This window comes from Pongo pygmaeus, chromosome 10 (assembly GCF_028885625.2).
Source record: "Pongo pygmaeus isolate AG05252 chromosome 10, NHGRI_mPonPyg2-v2.0_pri, whole genome shotgun sequence".
In the NCBI taxonomy this organism is placed as follows: domain Eukaryota; kingdom Metazoa; phylum Chordata; class Mammalia; order Primates; family Hominidae; genus Pongo; species Pongo pygmaeus.
Window position 1 is genome coordinate 61209909 of NC_072383.2, and position 25074 is coordinate 61234982.

Genomic DNA, 25074 nt, shown 5'->3' on the forward strand with positions numbered 1-25074 from the left:
TAGAAAAACATATAATCAAATGGAAATAGAAAAAGTATTCAAAACCTAATGAATAATAGACTAGTACATCCACACAATGGAATACTGTTCAGCAAGAAAAGAAATAAACTACTAATAAATGCAGCAACATAGATGAATCTCAATTGTATAAAGCTAAGTGAAAGGAGTCAGATTCAGAAGCCTACATAATTCTATGACTCCATTATGTGACAATCCAGAAAAGACAAAATTATAGGAATAGATAACAGATCAGTGGTTAATAGGCAATGGAGGAGGAGAGAAGAGATTGACTAAAAAGGGAAATGAGAAGATTGTTTTGAAGAACTGTTCTATGTTTGATTATAGTGATGGATTTGCAACTATATGCATTTGACAAAACATAGAACTGAGCAGTATAATGGATGAATTATAATTTATGTAAGTTATACCTCAGTAAACCTGACTTTAAAAAAAGCTAAATGGAAATTATTTTTAGTATCCATTACTTATAATTAAAATAGAATCCAAAGATTCAATTAGAACTTTTTACATGTAGAGCCTTTCACTTATATTTGAAAATATATAGAATAGGAAGCATTTAATGATCCAAAATCTACTGAGGCTTATAAAACTTAAAGATTATTCCCAAGCAATACCAATTCATGGATAATTCTTTTCTTTTGACGGCTTTCAGTGGGATCCTTCATTGCCCTATAACAGTACGGAGGCTGTTCATGCATTTTTCATCAGGACATTCAGTAGTATGGTGGATTTGCTTTGATTAACTGTCAATAATTTGAATATGTAATCACCATCCCTTTTCTTTTGTAGTGACTTAAAACTTCTTAGTATGACTAATATGTCAGAATTTTAAGATCAATAGTCTTCCAATCATTAAACTTGAAATAGAACAAAGGGATATTTTCATGAAGTCAGAAAAATTTAAATTACAAGAGATGAAAAATTATTTGATTTTTTTTCTTTTTTTCTCATTTTTATAGGCTCCCCTATCTTCCCGGTACAATGCCCTCAGTGGTGTTATGCAAGGAGGAGAGATTTTGCTATGGGCACAGCCCTCAGAGGCAAGTTTTCTTAATTTATTTTTGCTTCAATTTTGAGTATCTGCTCCTCAAGTCACCTGGCTCTCCAGAACATGAAATTCATAGATATGTGACATCATGAGAATCTTCCAGTCTAAAACCTAGGCTTATTTAGATACACAAATATATTTCCCCTCTCGTTTCTATTAACTTTGTATAACTTGGTCCATTAGTCTATCTCTAATACAATATCAGGTTTAATGTTCTTATTTGGTAATTATTTATTATCTTACATAAAATTGTCTAATTTATCAATCCCTACCCCTTTTATCTGAAGCTGAGATACTTCTGTTACTCCCATTTGTATAGAAAAGCTAGAATTATCAAATACCCAATTGTTTCGTGACAATTAAACATTTTAAAGTTATATTTAGACTGCATGTACAGAGCGTATGTTAGCTTACAAAGGAAATTAACCTCTTACTTTATTCAAATGAACATCACTAAGTTAATTTTGAGTGGATAGCTAATGAGATTACATGGATAAGATTTTTTTTAAAAGGCCATCACCCTGGGTCAAGCCAATATATATTTTCCCATAACAATTATCTTCTTAATGGGTATTGCTTTGTAGTAAATTACTTGCCTGGGACCCATGACACAGGCCAGTAGTAGCAATATAAATGTGAGAACAGTTGCTTTGAGTAAGGTAATGAAAGATATATTTCATTTTGTATATGTTGTTTTGTGGTACAAAGAACTTATAATCTACAATTTTATATTCATTCAACTGAACCGAGATACTTTGCATTTTTCCTTAAGTTTAACAGTTTCTTAACTCTGATTCCATACAGCTATTTACCTTAGAGACAATGGCTTTTTCTATGTTAAGAGTGGGACAGATTTCCTACAGAGAGTATGTGACTTACCTGTGAAGATAAAAGTTATATAATAATAAAAATAATGATGATAGCTAACATTTTTTGATCACTTACATTTCTTGGAGTAATATTCAGTTAAGAATTTGTAGGGAAAACTAAGTATATCATAATATTCGTCTTTAAAAATTCCAGAATATATTTTTACAAAGATGCTAAGATGAAATTATCTGATACTTGGAGTCAAACAAAGTTACATTACAAAACTGTTAAAAACTTGGGTTAGTGTGTGACACTCGGTAATTTGCTGAACTTCTATGAGATTGACCCAACACAGAGATTAGTCTATGCCATTTGTATATATTTACTTATAGTCACTTATTGAATAGAGATGAGGTAGCTACTTTTATTAACCTTATTTTAAAGATGAGGAAACCGAGTTTTAAAAGGCTCTAATAACTTGCCTAAGGTCCCAGAGATAGGACTAGAACACATGCAGTTCGGCTCCATGGCAAGTTCTAACCAAGACTTGGATCACTTCAAATGACCCAGCCTACAGGGTATTCAGTTTAAAACTCTGGTGTTCGTCCATTTGATTCCGTGTTGAAGTAGCATGAGTAAATTCCACCATAAAATAATGGTTCTCACCCATAAGAGGTGTTTTGGGTGGTGATCCCTAGGGTCTGAAAAGTGTCTCTCTCCATGGCCAGGTATGTAGGCAGCATGATAACTCAGAAAATAGAGCTCACTAAATGGCCTCTGATGATGAAAATGGCAAGGAAACTCCTTGGAGTAACATTTAGTTAAAAACGTGTAAGGAAAATTAAATACCTCAGAATTTTCTATCCAAATTCCAGAATACTTTTTTCTTTTGCAAAAATTGCTGTAATGAAATTATCATGATAACTTGGAGTCAAACAATGAAAGTTCAATGGTGAAACTGTGAAAAACTTGAGTTAGTGTGTGATATGGAGTAATCTGCTAATCTTCTATGAGACTTTAATAATCTCTCTTGTCTTTGTGTGTGTGTGTGTGTGTGTGTGTGTGTGTGTGAGACAAGGTCTCACTCTTGTCACCCAGGCTGAAGTGCAGTGGTGCAATCTTGGCTCACTGCAGCCTTGACTTCCAGAGCTCAGGTGATCCTCCCATTTTAGCCTATCAAGTAGCCTGAACTACAGGTGTGTGCCACCACACTCAGCTAATTTTCTGTATTCTTAGTAGAGACAGGGTTTTGCCATGTTGCCCAGGCTGGTTTTGAACCCCTGGGCTCAAGCAATCTGCCTGCTTTGACCTCCCAAAGTTCTGGGATTACAGGTATGAGCCACCACACCTGGCTCCTCATCTCTTATTTAGGAGATTGAAATAGATACAAAGGTCCTTTCAGTGTTAAAAATGTGTTATATTATTTAAATTTTTCTCAACAACTGGAAAATGCCATTCTAGTTAAAACACATTTTAAAATCCCATGACTTATAAAATTATACTTGAAACCAAAATACCATAAGTCAAATTTAGTTTTGTTTTAAAGCATGCAATGCTTTACACTTGAAATTTTTACTAAAATTTCATCAGGACCAATTCAAAATCTAGGGAGAAGTTTGAAATGAAGAGAAATGCAGTTTAAAATATATTTTCATTTTACCTGAAAAATAATAAACTATTTTAAAAAATAAAATGATCAAATTGGAATGTAATAATGTTCTCATAATTCCTTGGACAGGCATATTGTTTAGAGAATGTTTGTCTGTTTGGAACGCAATTGCACATTTGAGTCAGATACAGCTCCTCAAACAATATGAACATTTTTAGATATTTCATGAATGAGTATTTAGGTTTCTATGGCAAGCCAAAGAAAGATCAGTCCAAATGTGCACTGAAAAATACAGCAAGGTACAGTTCACCTTCTTTCTCTTTGAGTAAACTGCCACTTAAAATAAACGCTTTATCTTGATACTGTCAAATAATTTTATTCATTTTCGCACTAAGGTATCTTCACTGAGAAATGTAAGTGTTCCATCACTGTCCAAGGATTAGTAACTGCTAGTAAAAAAATTAAGAGAAATATTTAATTTACAAGGCATGATAGTAACTTTGTTCTGATGTTTTCCCTAAACATACTGTACTAATCTTCAATTTTTAAAACTCTTTAAAAAGGAACACTTTATATTTTTATGCTTCCATAAAATTAAGATTGATTATGTGGATTTTTAATGGGGGCTTACTAGTATATATTTTATTCTTTTGCTATATCTCAACTAATACATTTCAGAGTCTGTTTGTTTAAGAAATAAACAAAACAAAAAAAGTTATTTTTCTCTCTAACATTCAGCAGAAAATATTAAAATAAGAAAATCCTAAGGATACTTATTGGATAATCTAACACCACTTCTTGGAAGAAATTACTTTATGCATCCTTAAGGATTCTATTAATCATCACTAAGTAGATTAGGATTTGAAGGAGAAATGATCCAGAACCAACTACTAAATTCAAAAGTATTTTTGAGGGTCTCTGAATGCATTTCACACTATGTATCATTCTGGTAGGGTTTATGGGAAACTGCCTTTGATATTCCATTTTACCGAAGGTGGTGGGGAAGTCCATTTGAAAAGACATGAATATGAAGTCACTGAACAGTGCCTTTGTAATTGACTTTTTGTGCAACCTGAGGAAAATGTCTTAATCTCTACTTTCCAACAAGAAATTAATTATTAATTCATGTATCCATCCACATGTGTTAAGCATTTATTAATAATTGTGGTCTACTTCTGTCACGGAATGCTCTGTGGGTTAATCACTAGCCTGGGGGTTATGAAGGTGTGGATGGGAGTTATATGTGGAAGAAAGCCCACTCGGGAGAAGATGAAGATGAATCACCAGGAGGGCTTGCTGGCAGCCTATAAGGCCTCACTGGGTGGGGTTAACCTAGTGATGCCATCAGGTCCAGCATCTGGTCCTCAGCATTGCATGCTTTAAAGCAAAACTTTTTATCAGCAGTTGGTTACCAGTCTCTGGCTGATGGATTAATGTTAACCAAACCTCACTGCAGACTTCTTTGTAAACCAGAATACAATGAATTCTTTCATAGAAAAGTGGGCAGTCTTTTTTCAGTGACCAATGATACTACTCAAAGCGTCCCAAAAGAGTAATCAGAACATGGCTGTTCTGACAAGGAATAAGGCAAAAGGAGGTAAGTATTCCTGAGGAGGATCTGACTAACAAATGTGCTGACCTTACAGCAAAGAACATGCTCTACAATTCTCCTGTTCCCAAAATTGAGACACTGCTTCATTTTCTTTGCTTGTACTCAACTTCTGGGTTGATACTTTCTTCTTCTTTTTTTTTTTTTTTTTTTTTGAGACAGTCTTGTTCTGTCACCCAGGCTGGAATGCAGTGGCACTATCTCAGCTTCGCCTCCCAGGCACAAGCGATTCTCATGCCTCAGCCTCCTGAGTAGCTGAGATTTCAGGCGTGCACCAGCTAATTTTTGTATTTTTTTAGTAGAGACAGGATTTCACCATGTTGGCCAGGCTGGTCTGGAACTCCTAACCTCAAGTGATCCATCTGCCTCGGCCTCCCATTACAGGCATGAGCCACTGTGCCTGGCCCTGATACTTTCTTACTTAGATATAAATATTTCAGATTGAGCCAAGTTAGTTGTCCTTAGTCAACTAACTTGTTCCACGGCTCAAGAGACATTCTGTCTCCTCCCATCATGTGCTGACTTAAGTAGTTTATTTCTCAGAGGACAACGTTGTCACTCCTACCTCTAAATTCTCTGGGGCATCTCACTCTGCCTTCACATATTGTCTATAAAAGTTCTCAGCATGTCATGGGAGAAAGTTTAAAGTATGATTTTTCTAGAATATTTGAAGAATACCAAAATATACAAAACTATAATTCAGAGCATAAAATTTTGTCAAAATAACCAATGAATATAAATAAAAGTATCTCTAAATTTGCTAAAACACTTAAATCATAAGTTAAGATAGTAATACAAAATATCTGTATTTAGGTTGAGTAATAGTTTTTGAACATTTCAGTGATTGGCTTCAGAAGCACAGGTATACTAGTGCTATTATTACTTGTGACGTTTTCTCTTAGCTGAATTACAAAGTAAAATCTTAGTCAAATAAACCAAATGGTTCTGCACATTTGACTGGCGCAGGACTCATGATTATTGTCTTAGATTCCTTTCTGTCAAGAAAAGTCCTCAGATCCTCTAACCCAGAAGCAGCAAGGTCTTGTAAGAAAAGGAAGGAAAAAATTAATAGATCTCATTTGGGATTTCTCTGACTCCTGGCTGTTCCGGCCACCTTCTGCCTGCCCTTGAAACTCCCCCAGCTTTATCTACAGATCATATTGGACTTGCCTTTGCATTTCTGCTTGAGGTTTGTCATATCCTTCTACTCTTTAATCTTAGCTTGAATTCACAGTACTGTGGGTTCTGTTGCATCTCCATCACAGCCTCTCCTTAGGTTTAACCTCTGAGCCATCTCACTGGATTCAACTCAGGGCCAGCTGACCAAGGTTCTCCTGTATTCATGCTCCAGCCCTTCCCCTTCTTACTGGACTGGAGATCTGGCTTGGATGCCTCCTTTCCTGCTTGGATTTAACTCTGTCTGATCCAGAGGGTTATGATCTATAGGTTCCAAAATGTATTCAATTGTGGTCCAACATAATCTTCAAGGAGTTGGGTCTCCAGAGACTTTGCATTGAGTACTACATGATGCATTTAGAGGCAAGGCAGCTTCTTCCTATATACATTCCTGTAAGTTCCCAAGTGAGTTATTTCTTTAAGAGGAGAAAATAAATTACAAAATGTGTAATATTCCTGCTGTACATGCCTCTTGTGCAGGCCACTCATGTGATGGCTGTTTTCTTTTCAATACCCCTCATGTGATTAGGCCGGGAAGACAGGTAGGTGTCTATCTTTCTCTTTAGTATTGCCTCCAGACCATTATCTTTCCCCTCTTTATAAAAACATACAACTTTAAATTTCATGTCATCAGAGTATACTACCTATGACCTCTCCCTGTTGCAATCAAGAATCTACCATCCCCTAGATCACTTCCCCTCATCCCTTGAATATTTAACTTCAAGATCATCATCTTATCTTCAGCACTGCTTCTCCTGTCTTAACTATTGGCGATTTAAACAATTTTTTAAAATTTTTAAACTTTTGTTGAGACAGGGTCTTGCTCTGTTGCCCCAGGCTAGAGTGCAGTGCCATGATCTTGGCTCACTGTAGCCTCTGCCTCCCAGGTTCAAGCGATTCTCATGTCTTGGCCTCCCAAGTAGCAGGGATTACAGCTTGTGCCACCATGCCTGGCTAAGTTTTGTATTTTTTAGTAGAGATGGGGTTTTACCATGTTGGCCAGGCTGGTCTCCAACTCCTGGCCTCAAGTGATCCACCCGCCTCGGCCTCCTAAAGTGCTGGGATTACAGGTGTGAGACACCACACCTGGTCCTCTTGGTGATTTTAATATATGCAAAGATGATTCTTCTATCACTTTGACTGGATAGGCCCTGGACTACCTGCCCTCCAATGATCTTTTGTTCCTCTCTCTCTCAGTCTCTCACTGATGGTCATCACAGATCCTGGCATTACCAATAACTACAACACCTCCATAATCTCAATTTAAAACATTGTACTTTCTTTTTTTTTTTGAGACGGAGTCTCACTCGGTTGCCCAGGCTGGAGTGCAGTGGCGCAATCTCGGTTCACTGCAAGCTCTGCCTCCCGGGTTCACGCCATTCTCCTGCCTCAGCCTCCCGAGTAGCTGGGACTACAGGTGCTCACTACCATGCCCGGCTAATTTTTTTGTATTTTTAGTAGAGATGGGGTTTCACCGTGTTAGCCAGGATGGTCTTGATCTCCTGACCGAGTGATCTGCCCGCTTCGGCCTATCATCTACAATCTTTCCAGCATATACCTGCTAGCACTTCAATTACAAAATTGTCTGACTTGCCTTGAGAGCCTCAATTCATTTATCCTATCCTACTCGGATAGCATAGGATCTTTATTTTATCTCCTTTTTTAGAATGAAATCCATGGTCAAGGATTGTAATTACTCATCATGCACACTCTTAACACCATTGGCTCTTTTTATTCTATTATAATGATACTCATTTTGTTAAAATATAACCCTAGGTAGTTCCAACTCTCCATTACTCTTTGTCTGCATTTTAGCAGCTGAATATGGCTAGAAAAGTATACAACCATGCCTATTGATCTCATCCCAAATCTCATGTATACTGTTTCACAATCAATCCATATTTCTCAGCTTTATTCACTCCCTTACTCTACTAGATAACTATTTCACATTAGTTCTTTTCTCAAACCTCCAATATATCTAGCTTACTCCCAAATTATGACTTTGCTGCAAGTTTACTAAGAAATATGAAGCAACAGATTCCAAATTTCCTCTATCACATCTAATCCCTTACCTGCAACTGGTTTATATCCTCTGCCTTCTCTTCTACTGTGGATGAACTATTTACTCTCTCTTTCTCTCTGTTTCTCTCTCTCTCAGTCTTTCTCTGTCTTATCTCTACTGCATAATTCTCATTAGCATGCAACAATTTGATTTCCCCATCTTAAAAAAAAGTTCTCTTTCCCTTAACTCCACTTTCTCTTCCATCTACTACCCCATTTTCTCTCTTCTGTTTACAGTAAAACTTTTAAAAAATAGTTGGCTATAACTTGCTGCCTCCAATTTCCTTCTTCTTTTTTTTTTTTGAGACAGTCTCACTGTACTTCCCAGGCTGGAGTGCAGTGACGCCATCTCAGCTCACTGCAATCTCCACCTCCTGGGTTCAAGAGATTCTTCTGCCTCAGCCTCCTGAGTAGCTAAGACTAGAAGTGCCCACCACCATGCCCAGCTAATTTTTGTATTTTCAGTAGAGACGGGATTTCACCATGTTGGCCAGGCTGGCCTCGAACTCCTGGCCTCAGGTGATCCCAAAGTGCTGCCTCGGCCTCCCAAAGTGCTGGGATTACAGCTGTGAGCCACTCCCATTATTGTTAATTCTACTCCTTTCAGATTTTTGCTTCCACCATTTCATCATAATCTTCTCTTATCTTTGATAAGTGGTATTGGGAAAACTGTGTATCCAGAAACAAAAGAATGAAGTTGGATCTTACTCTACGCCATATACCAAAAATGGATTAACTCAAAATGGTTTAAAGGCTGAAATGCAAGACATAGAACTATAAAACTTTTTTTAAAAGTAGGGAAATATGTATGACATTAGATTTGGTGGTGATTTCTTGGCTATGACACCAAAAGCACAGACAACTAAAAAATAAATAAATTGGACTACATCAAAACTAGAAACTTCTGTGCATCAAAAACAATCAACAGAGTGAAAAGCAACCTGTAGAATGGGAGAAAATATTTGCAAATCATATATCTGATAAGGGGTTAATATCTAGAATATATAAAGAACTCTTACAGGCCAACAACAACAAAAACAAATAACCAGATAAGTAACTCTCAGATATTTAAAAATGGCTAAAGGGCTTGAATTGAGCTTTCTCCAAAGAATATATACAAATGGAGAAGAAGCATGTGAAAAAATACTCAACATCACCAATGATTAGGAAAATGCAAATTAAAACCAAATTAAAATTAGACATCATCTTACAATCATTAGGACAGCTACCACAAAAACAAAGAAACAAACAGAAAATAACAAGTGTTGGCAAAGATATGGAAAAACTGGAACCCTTGTTCACTGTTGATGGGAATATAAAATGGCACAGCCACTATGGAAAACAGTACAGCAATTTTTCAAAAAATTAAAAATAGAATTATCATATGACAGCAAACTCACTTCTGGGTATAGGTTTAAAAGAATTAAAAGCAGATTCTCAAAGAGATATTTGCACACTCATGTTCATAGAAGCATTATTTACAGTAGACAGAAGGCAAAGGCAACCTAGTGTACATTGATGAATGAATGGATAAACAATACGTGGTGCATGTATACAATAGAATACTATGCAACCCTAAGAAAGAAGAAAATTCTGTCTGGGTGCAGTGGCTCACGCCTGTAATCCCAGCATGTTGGGAGGTTGAGGTGAGCAGATAATTTGAAGTGTGGAGTTTGAAATCAGCCTGGCCAATATGGTGAAACCCCAACTCTACTAAAAAATACAAAATTAGCTAGGCATGATGGTGCATGCCTGTAATCCCAGCTACTCGGAAGGCTGAGGCAGGAGAATAGATTGAACCCAGGAGGCAGATGTTGCAGTGAGCCGAGGTTGTGTCACTGCATTCCAGCCTGGGCAACGAGAGTGAAACTCCATCTCAAAGAAAAAAAAAGAAGAAAGAAAGAGGAAGGAAGGAAGGAAGGAAGGAAGGAAGCAAGGAAGGAAGGAAGGAAGGAAGGAAAGAAAATTCTGACACATAGTACAACATGGATAAACCTGAAGGATATTATGTTAAAAAAATCCAGTCACAGAAAGACAAATACTGCATGATTCCACTTATATGAGGTATCCAGAGTAGTCAAATTCATGGAAATAGAAAGTATACTGGTAGTTCCCAGGGACGGGGAGAAGCGAAAAATGAGAAACTGTTGTTTCATGGGCAAAGAGTTTCAGTTTTGCAAACTGAAAAATTTCTGAAGGTTGGTTGTACAACAATGTGAATATACTTAACGCTTCTGAACTGTACACTTAAAATGGTTAAGATTGTAAATTTTATGTTACATGCATTTTACTATAATTAAAAATAAAAACAAAAGAATATTCTCTATCAAGGTCACTAATGACTTACATATTGTTAAAGGCAATGATTAATTTTAAGTCCTCATCTTACTGAAGTATTAACAGCATTTGATACAGTTGATTGCTCTCTTCTTTATTTACTTTTCTCATTTGGCTTCTAACTACGAGCCTGGTTTCCCCTTATTTCTCTTCTTAGTCTTTGTTCTCTTTTCCTTACCACTAAATGCTGGAGTTCCTCAAGACTCTGTCTTTGATCTTTTCCATTCTTGGCTCTCTCTTTCATTGATTACGTCCAATCTCAAGACTTAAAATACCATCTCTGTGCTAAGGAGTCTAAATTTTTATCACTATCTCCTCTTTCACCTCTGACTAGCAATTGTATTTTCAATATCTCCATTTGTATGCCTAGTTAATATATCAACCTTAACATATCCAAAATGAAGAAAAACTTGATCTTATCTTTTATTTTCTTTCACACCATGTATTTTACCTGTAAGCAAGTTTTGTTGGGTTTACCATAAAAAAAAAAAACAAAAAACCAGAATCCAGTGACTTATAATCTCCATTGTGGTCAATCTGGTCCAAATCACTCTATTTCTTGTGCAGATTGTTTCAATCATCTCTTGGATGATTTACTGTAACATGGTAGCCAGAATGATGTGTTGAAGAATCCTGACTTGTTTACTCTTGCACTCACTAGATGACTATTTCATACCTTCATCTTTTTCTTCATACATCCAATACCCCCTCCCACATCATAACCCTCTACTGATGACCTTGCATTAATAATGCCACCCTATCTTCCAATAACTCTTTAATGGCTTTCCATCTCACTCAGAATAAAAGTCAAAGTCCTTACAAAGACCTACAAAGCCCATTACCCATCTGACTTCATCTTCTATATGGTTTGACTTTACCCCCTTGTTTAATATACTCCAGCCACCCTGCATACTTTTTAATTTCTTGAACATTCTGGACAAGCTCTATCTCAGGCCATTTGCACTGGTTGTTCCTTCTATCTGAAATGCTTACACCCAGATATCTGCACGGGCTCACACCCTCTCTTCTTTCAAGTCTGCTTGAAATATCTCTTTCTCAATGAGGCTTTCCTTGATTACCCTATTTAAAATTCCAACCTTCCTCCAAAACTTCCTTTCGCTTTTTCTTCTTTATTGTTCTTCATAGCACTTGTCACCATCTGACACGCAACGTATTTTTCTTATTTATCTTTCTTAATGTCTCCTTCCTACTAGAATGTAAGATCAAAGAAGACAGGTATTTTTGTCTTTTGTTCACTACTCTGGACCCAGTGCCTAAACAGTCACTGGAACACAGTAATTCTCAACAAGTATTTGTCGAATGACTTCATAAACATTTGTCAGTCAGTAACCAGTGTAAGGCAGCATAATGTTTTATATTATTTTACCTTAGAAATGTCACCCTGGAAAGATCACTGAAAGCATACCATGTTTACTGTTTATTCTGCATAAAAAATCAGTATTTATGTTGACTTAAACTCTCTAATACCATTAAATAATTTTTTGAGGGCAAAGTGTATGTCTCTTACCTCTCCATTAATAAGGTTGTACCTGCACTGAGAGACCCCATTTTTCCCCTGTGCTGAGGACATAGAGCATACCGAAATACTTTTCTATTCTTTGAAAAAGGATTATCCACAATCTCTTAGTTTTGAGTCCCCTATGTTTTTTTTTAAAGCACCTTCTTAATAAGCTCTTTCTAAATCAAGCCCAACCATTCTTTCAACAAATGTTCATAGAGTTAGATTACCTTAGGCACTGTCATATAAACACAGAAGTGGATTCTGCCCTCAAGTAGCTTATAGTCTAGTAGAGGAAATGGGATATCTACATAATAGAGAAAAACACAATATCATAATACAACTCAGCCAGCATATAGTAAGTATTTTGAGGTATGTAGAGGGCCCTATCACTGGCTGCAAAGCAGAGCATCTTCCCTTAAAGTAGCCAATAATAAGAAAGGAATAGAGAGTTTGAAAATAGGGTGAGAATTTGGGGCAACTATTAAAAGAATAACGGGTGTGGCTGTTCAGAGCCCTGATGAAAAACCAGATTAAATTGAAATGGGCAACGCGTGGTTAGTTAATAAATCAGATTTAGAATATGCCAGTTCAAAGCAAATGTTAGCATTAGATAAATGTAGATCACAGGATAGAAAAAAAAGAAGTATAATAAATCTAATATGTCCCACTTACTTTGTAGAGGCATATTTTGTAGGTGGAGTTCAATTTTGAAGCTTGGTGACTTAGCACTCTAATTTGTAAGATGCATATTTCTCTGAATTGGTAGCCATACTTTATGAAAGTAGGGCCATTTAAGATTTATTTGGATGCAGCCTTTAGATAACAACACTGTATTTTCTTTCACACCACTCCCAGCAGGCTTGTGCTGTGACTGTTGTTGATTGAGGACCACAATTCTAGCCACAGGAGATTATCTTCATCATTTTATTTCTGAGGGGTTGGCAAACCATTCCTGAAGACAAAAATCCAGCCAGCTGCCTGATTTTATAAATAAAGTTTTATTGGAAGACTGCCATGCCCCCTATTCATTTACATAATATCAATGCTGCTTCTGCATTACAACAGCAGAGTTGAATAGCTGCAACGGAGACTGGAGACCATATGGCTCACAAAGCCTACTATATTTACCATCTGATTCATTAAAAAAACACCTAACAATCCCTGGTCTATTATCTCCATTATCCCATTGACTCTTCACTAGGGACTCAACTGAAGATTAGAGAAACTCAAAAAGTGTAGGTAACAATAATCAGTGGAATCTCAGTTATTTTGAGTTTTTTAACCATTTGACTTATTTAAAACATCCTGAATTTTACCTATACTAATTTTAAACAAATTAATACCGCCCTTTTTAGCCACATGGAAAGACAGCTATGGTGCAGTGAAAATAGCACTTGAAATAAATGTTGAAGATCTGATTCAGGTTCTCCACTGTCAGTTACTAGCTCTGTAACCTTGTCACTCAAAAGTCACTCAAAAATCAAAGTCTGTGAAGCCAGAGATTAAAATAAGGGGAGAGATATTTTGTACGACTAGCTGTAAAGATCAAAAGAGATAATAAAATGAAGGCGCGTTAGAAATTAAATAGTTATATAATTATCTGACATTATTGACAATTCTAAGAATGTGTACAGCATATTTGTTAGGAAAGCCGGTTTTGTTGTTAGATTGATTTGAATAATACATTGTTATAAATATTAATTGAGATAATTTTTGTAAAGCAGATAGCACAATGCCTGGCAACATCAGCTCTTCTGTATTTTATTACCATCATTATTATGAAATAACTAGCATCTGTCTTTCATAGATTTTTTTTAATGCTCTCAGCTGTTAGCCAATCTTTGAATGTTCTAATACCGGTTAATGAAAGAGGAAGACCATTCAGTATCTAGGGCAAACAATCACATTCCAGAGTTTGTGTACATGTGCTTCAACTGACTGCCATTCCTGATACTAAAGGTTATTGTTTAAGTCTCTTAAATCTTAATTTAATCTTCTTTCCACTGTCATCGTGTTTCATCCATTTTTACTGGTGTTTATTTTTATGTGCATAATACATTTCTGTTTATTATTTCCTATCTCCCACTGCTTTCCATTAATATATGGGAAAATGAGTAAGTAGATTTGTTTCCCTCAGAACCATATGCTACCACCATTCCTAAGTTAGCTTGATATGAATATTATTCACTTTTAGCAAACTAAGATGATAAAGGGCCACAAAAATCTTAGTCCATTAATTTAGGGAGAAAAAATATAAATATTAGCATTCTAATAACAGCCAAAGATAACATTTGAACACTTCTCTAGGAAAAGTTGCAAAATATAACATTAATTTAAAAATAGCTTTGGAATTTGTAATAAAGTGAAGACTAGAGTCATTAAGAAATTATTTTGATCTTATCATAAAAGTTAAGAAACCCAGGTATTCTAATTGATAGCCAGGGCAGGACAAGGACTCTCTTCTTCCATTTCTGAAATATAACCCCCACTTCTTGCCACTAGTGACTCTCTATATCATGTTGCACTTTAAGGAGCCAGTGGATCTCCACTGCCTTCACCAGGAGAACTTGAAAAGTAATAGAGGCACTCCAGCCTGGGTGATAGAGCAAGATCCTGTCTCAGAAAATAAATGAATGAATGAATGAATCAATGAATGAATGAGAGAATCTGGCCAACATTCTCAATTGACCTGATCTGACAAACACTAGCAACACTCTATAAACAGACAAAAAGCTTTGTATTTTTTTTTTATTTTATTGAAGAACCAGGAAGATCTTAGAAGTTTTACATGAGAGAGGAACAAATACTGATATTCTAGCAAAATAAACAAACAAACAAAAAAACTCTTCCAGGCTTAAAATTTTGAAGGAATGTATCATTTAACAAATGCTCCCTCCTCTACTGATCTGTCTGTTTCTTCTGGTGTCTTTTACCTGAGTTAGACAACTGAGCAATTAAAGGGAACAGCACAGTCCCCACAATAGGCCTCCCTCACTTCTAATACCAACTGCAAGTTCAGAGGATTCCCAAAATGACCCTCAAGTTAGATAAGTTGCTAGAAAGACTCACAGAATTTACTGAATACAATTTTCCTTACAGTTATGGCTTATGATTAGGAAACATACAGATTAAAATCAGTTAAAGGAAGAAGCATTAGGGCAGATTCTGAGGCAGTACCAAATGTGGAGTTTGCATTGTCTTTGCTCTGTAGAGTCAGGACACATTCCTTTCCTGAAAATATGAAATTGAAATGTGGCAATATGCGTAGAGTATTGACAACCAGGGAAGTTTGCCTGAGCCTCTGTGCCCAGACCTCTCACTGGGGCTCCATCACATAGACATGATTGATTGATTGCCCATATGATTAATTTCTGTCTCCAGGTCAGCTCGTACCATGTGACCCAAAGCCCCCACCTTAAGTCACATTTTTACTGCCAAAGGTCTCCATCCTAAATCACATCGTTATTATCTGGTGTTACCAGCCTCACTCTGAGATATAGACTGTGAGATCCAAGGCCCCCACGCAAACAAAGACACTTCTATCAGGCATGATAGTCTGAGAATTTAGAGATTACCTTACAAAAACAGAGGACAAAGGCCAGATGTCTCTTTGAACAAGGGTAAATACTTTCCTACACACCTATGACCTGCATGTAATCCCCTCCTCAAGTGTCTCTGCTTTCTTTCAGAAACTACATCAAGCTTGCCTAACCCGTGGCCCACGGGCCTCATGTGGCCCAGGACAGCTTTGGATGCGACCCAACACAAATTCGTAAGCTTTCTTAAAACATTATGAGTTTTTTTTTTTTTTTTTAAAGCTCATCACCTATTGTTAGTGTTTGTTTATTTACGTATGGCCCAAGACAATTCTCCCAGTGTGGCCCAGGGAAGCCCAAAGATTGGATACCCCTGCTCTACACCTACTCACAAGGTAAAATATTATCACCTGATTCCTTTTCTTATGATTTAAACTAGAGGAAAGCCTCTGTTTTAGATTTCTTCTGCCCAATCCTGGCAGACTAGGGTGGTAGTCAAGGTGAGAAATGACTCTAATACCGAATATAGACAGGTATACATTTCTTTATATAGCTGAAGCCATTTTTTTTTCACAATTTCTTCTTTCTGCTCAGTGATAGAACAACACACACAAAAAATATTAACAATGACTGCAACAACAAAATTGCTTAATTTTTTCTCCTTTAGGTTACTCAGTTTATGGTTTAAAAGTTTCATTTGCATAATTATTCAGTCAATTTAAGATATAAATTTACTTAACTCAAACTTGAAATATCCTTTCAGGGCTGCCCTCTTTTTTTAATGGTTGTCCCTGCCCCATCTTCCTCCCTGGATGATGTTTGGGTATTGTGGGAAACCTGGTGAAAGAAGTAGAAAGACATCTGGTTCACCTGCTCTTTACTAAACCACACTGACTCTCATCAAGATAACCCATTCCAATTTGTCTTAGGGTAAGTCCGTTTATCCTTACTGTACTCACTGATGATATAAGTTCAGCATAGGTAGTTTAAGATGCTCAGGAATTCAACTAAAGACTTTGAATAAAGGGGACATGAGAAAGTCAAGAAATTCCTCCCAATGATAGCAATTATAAAAATTAAACAAGTTTATTTAAAACAACAGTTGAAAGGCCTGGAAAATAACGTAAATTGTATTAAAAATATTTGTTTAATACAAAAAGGCAGGAGAGAAGAAATAAAGTGAAAAATAAGACAAGTAGAAAACAATTTTTTAAATGGCAGACCAAATCCAATCATTTCAATAATTACCTTAAATGTGAATGGACTGTGGACTTCAAAATCAGAGAGTGCCAGACTGGATAAAAACAAAAGTTACATTTTAAATATACATAACCAGAATTAAAGTAAGTAAAAGAAGGCTGAGTGCAGTGACTCATGCCTGTAATCCCAGCACTTTGGGAGGCCGAGGGGGGCAGATCACTGGAGGTCAGGAGTTTGAGACCAGACTGGCCAACATGGTGAAATCCCATCTCTACTAAAAATATAAAAATTAGCCAGGCATGTTGGTGCATGCCTGTAGTCCCAGCTACTTGGGAGGCTGAGGCAGGAGACTTGCTTGAACCTGAGAGGTGGAGGTTACAGTTAGCCAAGATCACTCCACTGCACTTCAGCCTGGGTGACAGAATGAGACTTCATCTCAAAAAAAAAAAAATAGAAAAGTAAGTAAAAGAATAGAAAAATATATACCATGTAGATAATAATTATAAGAAAACTAGAATGGTTAAATTAACATTATATATATATAAATTATATTATATATATTATATATAAATAACATTATATATAAAATATGTATAAGAATATTCTAGAGACAAAGAGATGTATTGCATAAGAATGTATTCATCAGGAAGATATAAAACTTATAAATTTACATTTTCCTAGTGACAGAGTGCCAAAATGCCCTGAGATAACCAAAAGAACAAATAGACAAATCCACAACTATAGTTTGAGATTTCAATACTCCTTTTTCAAAAATTTATGGAACTAGATAGAAGACAGTAAGGATATAGACTTGAACAATACTAGCAACCAACTGGATTTGATTGATCTTTATAGGACACTTCATCTAACATCTGATGAATATACATTATTTTCAAGTGTACATGTAGCATTCACCAAAATACATCATATTCTAGGACATAAAATAAGTGTCAATAAACTTAAAGGGATCGAAATCATATAGTATACATTCTCTGACTATATGAAATTAGAAACCAATAACACAACACTGTGAAAAATCCCTAAATATTTGGGAATTAAAGACTATAATTCTAAATAGCCCATAGGTAAAAGAAGAAATCACAAGAAAAATTAAAGATATTTTTAACTGAAAGAAAATAAAAATACAAGTCAAAATTTATAGGATACATCTAAAGAGGTGCTTAGAGAAAAATTTACAGCTTTAAATGCACATATTAGAAAAATCAGAAAGCTAGCATCAATGACCAAAGCTTCCGCTTTGCGAAGGTACAAAAAAGGAGTAAAAAATAACAAAAATGGAAGGAAAACATAATACATGAATAAAAGAGTAGATATTAATGAAATATAAAATGACCAAGAAAAAAATCAATGAAACAAAAATCTAGCGCTCTGAAAAGATAAATAAAATGTGTAAATCTTTAGCTATACTGATCAATAAATAAAGAGAAGATAAAAATTTTCAACATTAGGAATAAAAGACATGGCATCACTATAGACTTTACGGCTATCAAAAGGATAATAAGATGATATTGTAACACTTCTATGCAAATTAACTTGACGACATAGATAAAAATGACTAGAACTTTTAGTAATACGTAAAATAGAAGTGGCAAGAAGGGACATCTGTACCTTGTTCCTGATTTTAGAGCAGGAGTCCCCAACTTCCAGGCCATGGACTGGCATAGGTCTATGGCCTGTTAGGAACCAGGTTGCATAGCCGGAGGTGAGTGTATTTACAGCCACTCCCTATTGTTCACATTACCACCTGAGGTCCGCCTCCTGTCAGATCAGTGGCAGTAATAGATTCTCATAGGATCACAAACCCTATTGTGAACTGTGCATGTGAGGGATCTAGGTTGCATACTCCTTATGAGACGCTAAAGTCTGATGATCTGTCACTGTCTACTATCACCCCCAGACAGGACCATCTGGTTGCACGAAAACAAGCTCAGGGATCCCACTGATTCTACATTATGGTGAGTTGTATAATTATTTTATTATATATTACAATGTAATAATAATAGAAATAAAGTGCACTATCAATGTAATGCACTTGAATCATCCTGAAACCATCCCTCTCGCCCTGATCCAAGGAAAAATAGTCTTCCACGAAACCAGTCCCTGGTGCCAAAAAGGTTGCAGACCACTGTTTTAAAGGATCAAGAACTATTGAGTTCACCGTTGAGTATGATATTAGCTGTGGCCTTTTATATATGGCCTTTAATATGTTGAAGTGTGTTTCTTTACCTATTTTTTTGAGAGTTTTTCTCATAAAAGGAAGTCGAATTTTGTCAAACATTTTTTCTGTCTATTGAAATTATCATGTGATTTTATGCTTTACTCTGTTAATATGCTGTATCACAATAGTTGATTTTTATATGTTGAGCCATCCTGCATCCTAGCTGTATATCCCACCTGATCATGATGTATTATCCTTTCAATGTGCTATTGACTTCAGTTAGCTACTATTTTATTGAGAATTTTTCATCTATGTTCATCAGCAATATTGGCCTGTAGTTTTCATTTCTTCTGGTATCTTTGATTAGCTTTGGTATCAGAGTAATGCTGGCCTCATAAAATGAGTCTGGAAGTGTTCCTTCCCTCTTAAATTTTCTGAAAGTGTTTGAGAAGACTTGGCATTAATTCTTCTTTAAATGTTTGCTAGAATCCACATTTAAATGCATCTTTTCCTGAGCTTTTCTGTGTTGAGAAGTTTTTGATTACTGATTCAATGTCCATTCTAGTACAGATCTGTTCAGACTTTCTTTTTCTTCATGATTTAGTCTTAGTAGGTTGTTTGTTTCTTCTAGGTTATCCAGTTTATTGGTGTGTAATTGTTCATAGTAGTCTCTTATGATCCTTTTTTTATGTAGTCTCAGTTGAAATGTCTCCTCTTTCATTTCTGACTTGAGTCTTTTCTTTTTCTTAATTAGTCTAAAAATTTGTCAAATTGTTTCTTCAAAAAACCAACTGTTCACTTTGCTAATTTTTTGTTTTTCTTTTTTCTATTTTATTCATGCCGTAATCATTATTTCCTTTCTTTTGTTAACCTTGCATTAGTTTGTTCTTCTTTTTCTACCTCTTTGAGGTGGAAAAGTTTTTAATTAAGAGCTTTCTTTTTCTTTTAATTTAGATATTCATCACTATAAATTTCCCTCTTAGAACTTCTTTTGCTAGATCTCAGAAGATTTGTTACATTATGTTTTTGTTTTCACTCGTGTCAAGGTATTTTCTAATTTCTTTTATTTGTTTTTTGACCTAATGGTTGGTTAAGAATGTGTTGTTTAATTTCCACATGTTCTCCTTCTGCTATTGAATTTTAGCTTCATTCCATTGTAGTTAGTAAAGATACTTCATATGATTTCAATCTTCTTATATTTATTAAGACTTATTTTGTGACCTAACATGTGCTATATCTATCCTAGAGAAAGTTTCATATGCATTTGAAAAAAGTGTGTACTCTGCTGTTTTCAGATGAACTGTTCTGCATATGACTGTTAGGGCTATTTCGTTAACAATGTTGTTCAAATCCTCTGTTTTTTTATGGTCTTCTGTCTGGATAGTCTATCCATTATTAAAGTATGGTATTTAGGTCTCTTACTATTATTGTATTGTTGTTTATTTCTCCCTTCAGTTACTTTAATGTTCACTTTTTTATATAGTCTGATATCGAGTGCATATATATTTATAATTGTTATTGTTTTCCTGGTGGGTGGACTCTTTTATTATTACATAATGTTCTTTTTTGTATCTTGTGACAGTTTTCACCTAAAGTCTATTTTTTCTGATATAAGTGCAGCCACCTATTCTCTGTTTTGGTTACCATTTGCATGGAATACAGTATTCTGTGTTTGCGTATATATTTATTTTTACAAACCAATTTCATATTTTCTTATATTATTATATTGCTATTTAACATTTTTTATTTCATCTTGGAGAATTCCCTTTAACATTTCTTATAATATCGGTCTAGTCATGATAAACTTCTTCAGCTTTTGTTTGAAAGATAGTTTTGGCACATATAGTATTCTTGGTTGGCAGTTTTCTTTCAGAAATTTGTATTTATCATCCCCCTTCTGGTCTGCAAGGATTTTGCTGTAAAATTTTCTAATAGTCTTACGGACATTCTCTTGTATGTAAGAAGTAATTTTCTTTTTGCTGCTTTCAATATTCTCTTTATTTTTGACTTTTGACAATTTGATTATAATGTGGCTTGGTGTACCTTTCTTTGGGTTCACCTTATTTGGTGTTTTTTGAACTTCTTAGATATGATGTCTATTTCCTTCCCCATATTTTGGAAGAAATCTGTCCAGCCAGAGATTTTGGAGGCTTCTAACAATTCTTTCCCTTCCCAAAGAGAAGCAGGAACTATGGGTTTTTGTCTGTTTACTCTGTGCAAAGCTGAGGGGTGGGGACCTATGGTGTCTACTAGTCCATGCTACTGTCTTCATTCTCTCCCAGGTGGCTAGACTATGCTGGACCTGCCAAAGCTCCAAGACTGGTAAGTCTGATGATATTTCTTTGGGAAGTCCAGAGAAGTTGGGGCATTGGATGTGCAGATTAAATCTTTTCCTCTTCAGGGGAATAGTGGGAGCTGGGATATTTTCTATCCACTCACTTTTTGCTGATTAAGGGAGAAGACCTATGGTGTCTACCAGCCCAGTGTGTCACCATTTCCATTCTTCCTCAAGCAGATAGATTGGGCTGGTCCTGTCAGAGCTCCACTAATGGAAAGACAGAAGCCAGTCCTTGGGGACCCTCCTCAGAAAAGTTGAAGCTCTGTGTATATAAACTAGTCACTTTCATCCCCTAGGAGAAGTTGAGAGCTAGAGATTCTCCTCTTGATTGTATGGTGCCATTGCTGGGGTTTTGGGTTCTGGCAAGAAGATGTTCTGAATCTCCCTTTTAGTATTGGTGAGTCTGGTTTCCCATTCACCTCATGTACAGAAGCCCTTCAGTTATTTTCTGGCTTTCTCACAAAATAATTTATTCATGAATTTTTGCTGAATCAGTGTGTTTATGAGGAGGGGGACCTAGGACTTCTTATTCTGCCATCTTTCTTTAGTTCTTAATCCAAGGCTATATCTGACCTTTACCTTTTTCCTCCTCCAGAAACGAGAAATGCCACTGATTTACTAGATGAAATGAGAGTTGCAAAGCAACTAAAATGTTGTCAGTAAATAAATTATGTTAGCTAAAACTTGCCAGGCATTAAATTATTTTGCTCTCTATTTTCATGTTATAGTTTTGGATTTTTCTTTAGGATTATATGCATCTACCACTACAACCATCATCATTATTTTGCTGAGAATAATTTGACTTCCATTTCCTGCCTGAGGCCTGGATGCATTAAAATAGGAACTATATTTGCTACTAAAGTTTGTTCTGGTATTTCGGTGAAATCAGAAATTCTGCCATTTTCAATGCACCAACTCTGATTACATTCTTTTAAATCTGGTGTGCTTTTAATAAAAGGAGAGAAAGAGGATGTTTTTTTCAATTTGTCTTGTCACAGTTATATTGACTGTTTTCCATTTCCTCTAGGAAGCCATGAAATTAGTGCAAGTAATCTATGAATTCATATACTAGTCAGAGCATTTATTATAGGCTAACTAAGCAGAATGTCTCATGTATATGTAAGCCTCTGTCTTTCAATTGCATGTAGATTTTATTACAATTGGCAAAATACCAATAATTGAAAGTACTGCTGAATTCATAGAAGCTATTTTTCATACATTTTCCAAATGAATGAATAATAGAATTGTAATTACTATAATACGAGATTTCATTATTTTGTTGTTGCTATTATTAATAAAGTCATTTTTATAAATGAAAGTTTGGGTACCCTAATCTATTCTCATTGCTTTACCTACCTTAAGAGGCAGTTTTAGATTGGAATGTCTCCTTTATTAAAGAATCTTTTTAGTTCTGCATGTTATTCCAGTCTAAATCTTAATTCCAGCAGCATGACCCCCTAGTCTGCTCTGGCAATCAGAGCATTGCAATCTTGGAAGTTTTATTGCCTGTAAGGAATTCTAGGAGAGGCATACAATTTTTTACCACATTCCCAGCCAGGAATAGTTATTTTACTCATACAGCTTATTGTAATGGGAGTGTAATTTTCATATCTGCCCATTTTGACCACCAGAACATTTTTGTAGAGTACCATTTTTTAATTATAAAAATGACACATTAGGGCTTTCTGCCTGTGGATGCCACTGAAGAAACATCACTAACGTCTCTCTTTCCCCTGCCATCATGTCTAAGTAAGAGTCTCCTAAAGAGCCCAAACAGCTATGGAAACTCCTTATTGGAGGGTTGAACTTTGAAAGAATCGATGAGAGACTGAGGAGCTATTCTGAGCAATGGAAAATGCTCACAGACTGTGTGGTAATGAGAGATCCAAATGCCAAGCACTCCAGGGTCTTTGGGGTTGTCACATGTGCCACTGTGGAAGGGGTGGATGCAGCCATGAATACAAGGCCACACAAGGGGGATGGAAGAGTCATGGAACCAAAGAAAGCTGTCTCAAGAGACCAGATGCCCACTTAATTGTGAAAAATATATTTGTTGGTGGCATTAAAGAAGATACCAAAGGGCATCAGTTAAGAGACTATTTTGAACAGCATGGAAAAATGGAAGTGATTTAAATCATGACCGATGGAGGCAGTGGCAAGAAAAGGGGCTTTGCTTTTTTGCTTTTGTAACCTTTGATAGTCATGACTCCGTGGATAAGATTATCATCCAGAATTACTGTACTATGAATGGCCACAACCTTGAAGTAAGGAAAGCCCTATTAAAGCTAATGCTTCATCCAGCCAAAGAGTTCAAAGTGGTTCTAGAAACTTTGGTGGTGGTCATGGAGATGGTTTTGGTGGGAATGACAACTTTGGTCATGGAGGAAACTTCAGTAGTCATGGTGGGTTTGGTTGCAGCTGCGGTAGTGGTGGATATGGTGGCAGTGGAGATGGCTATAATGGATTTGGTAATGATAGAAACAATTTTGGAGGTGGTGGAAGCTACAGTGATTTGGCAATTACAACTATCGATCTTCAAATTTTGGACCCATGATGGAAGGAAACTTTGGAAGCAGAAGTTCTGGTCCCTATGGTGATGGAGGCCAATACTTTGCCAAACCATGAAAGCAACATGGTTATTGTGGTTCTAGTAGCAGCGGTAGCTATGGCAGTGGCAGAAGATTTTAATTACTGCCAGAAAACAAAGCTTAGCAGTACAGTAGAGCCAGAGACATGACAAGGAAATTACAGATTACAACAGGTCTGTGAACTCAGCCAAGCACAGTGGTGGCAGGGCCTAGCTGCTACAAAGAAGACATGTTTTAGACAATAGTCAGGTGTATGGGTAAAAAAACTCTAGGACTGTAGTGGTGACTAATTGTATAATAGGTTATTTTAGTTTCTGCTCTGTGGAAAGTGTAAATCATTCCAACAAAAGGTTTCAGTGTAGAATATTTTTTACTTTTTGCACCCATGCTGTTGATTGCTAAATGTAATAGTCTGATCATGACATTGAACAAGTGTGTCTTTAAAGACAATACATTAGGTACATTTTCACACCTTACTAAGGAAAACATAATTTTACTGTCTGCACAACACCTTTTTTGCTGTATGATTAGATTTAATAAATTTTATTGCTTATAAATAAAAATACACATCTTGGTATATGATTTTTTTAATATAACGTTGTGCTAAATTTACTCAAAGAGTATAATAAACATGTTTATGGCTCTTAATACATATTCCTAAATTGCTTTCCAGAAATATGTTGCTTATTTAAACTCCCACTAGTAGCTAAACATCTACTGTGAATTTCACCTCCTCTTTACCAAAACTGATGATTTTTATTTTAAAAAATTGTTGATAATTTGGTAAAATTTATTATTAGAAAGATGGAACTTTTTATATTTTATTATCTATTTGCATTTCTTCTTCTGAGAATTGTCATTTCTTATTCCTTTTAGCATTAGAACTTGGTTTTCTTTAGAGCCTTTTATTTTTATAGTGTTCCTTGTTTTGCTCAATTTGCAGCTAATCTTCTGTGTCCTTGCACTAAAACTATCAATTTTATCTCAATTGTAGAGGTTCTCTAACCCTTCTGACTACAACTTTTCAGAGTTAACATATT

At 35.8% G+C, this 25074-nt stretch overlaps 1 pseudogene; it reads left to right on the forward strand.

Moving 5' to 3' along the window:
• Nucleotides 1-23187: 23187 nt before the first annotated feature.
• On the forward strand, nt 23188-24000 carry LOC129010727 (heterogeneous nuclear ribonucleoprotein A1-like 3; annotated as a pseudogene).
• Nucleotides 24001-25074: the final 1074 nt, after the last annotated feature.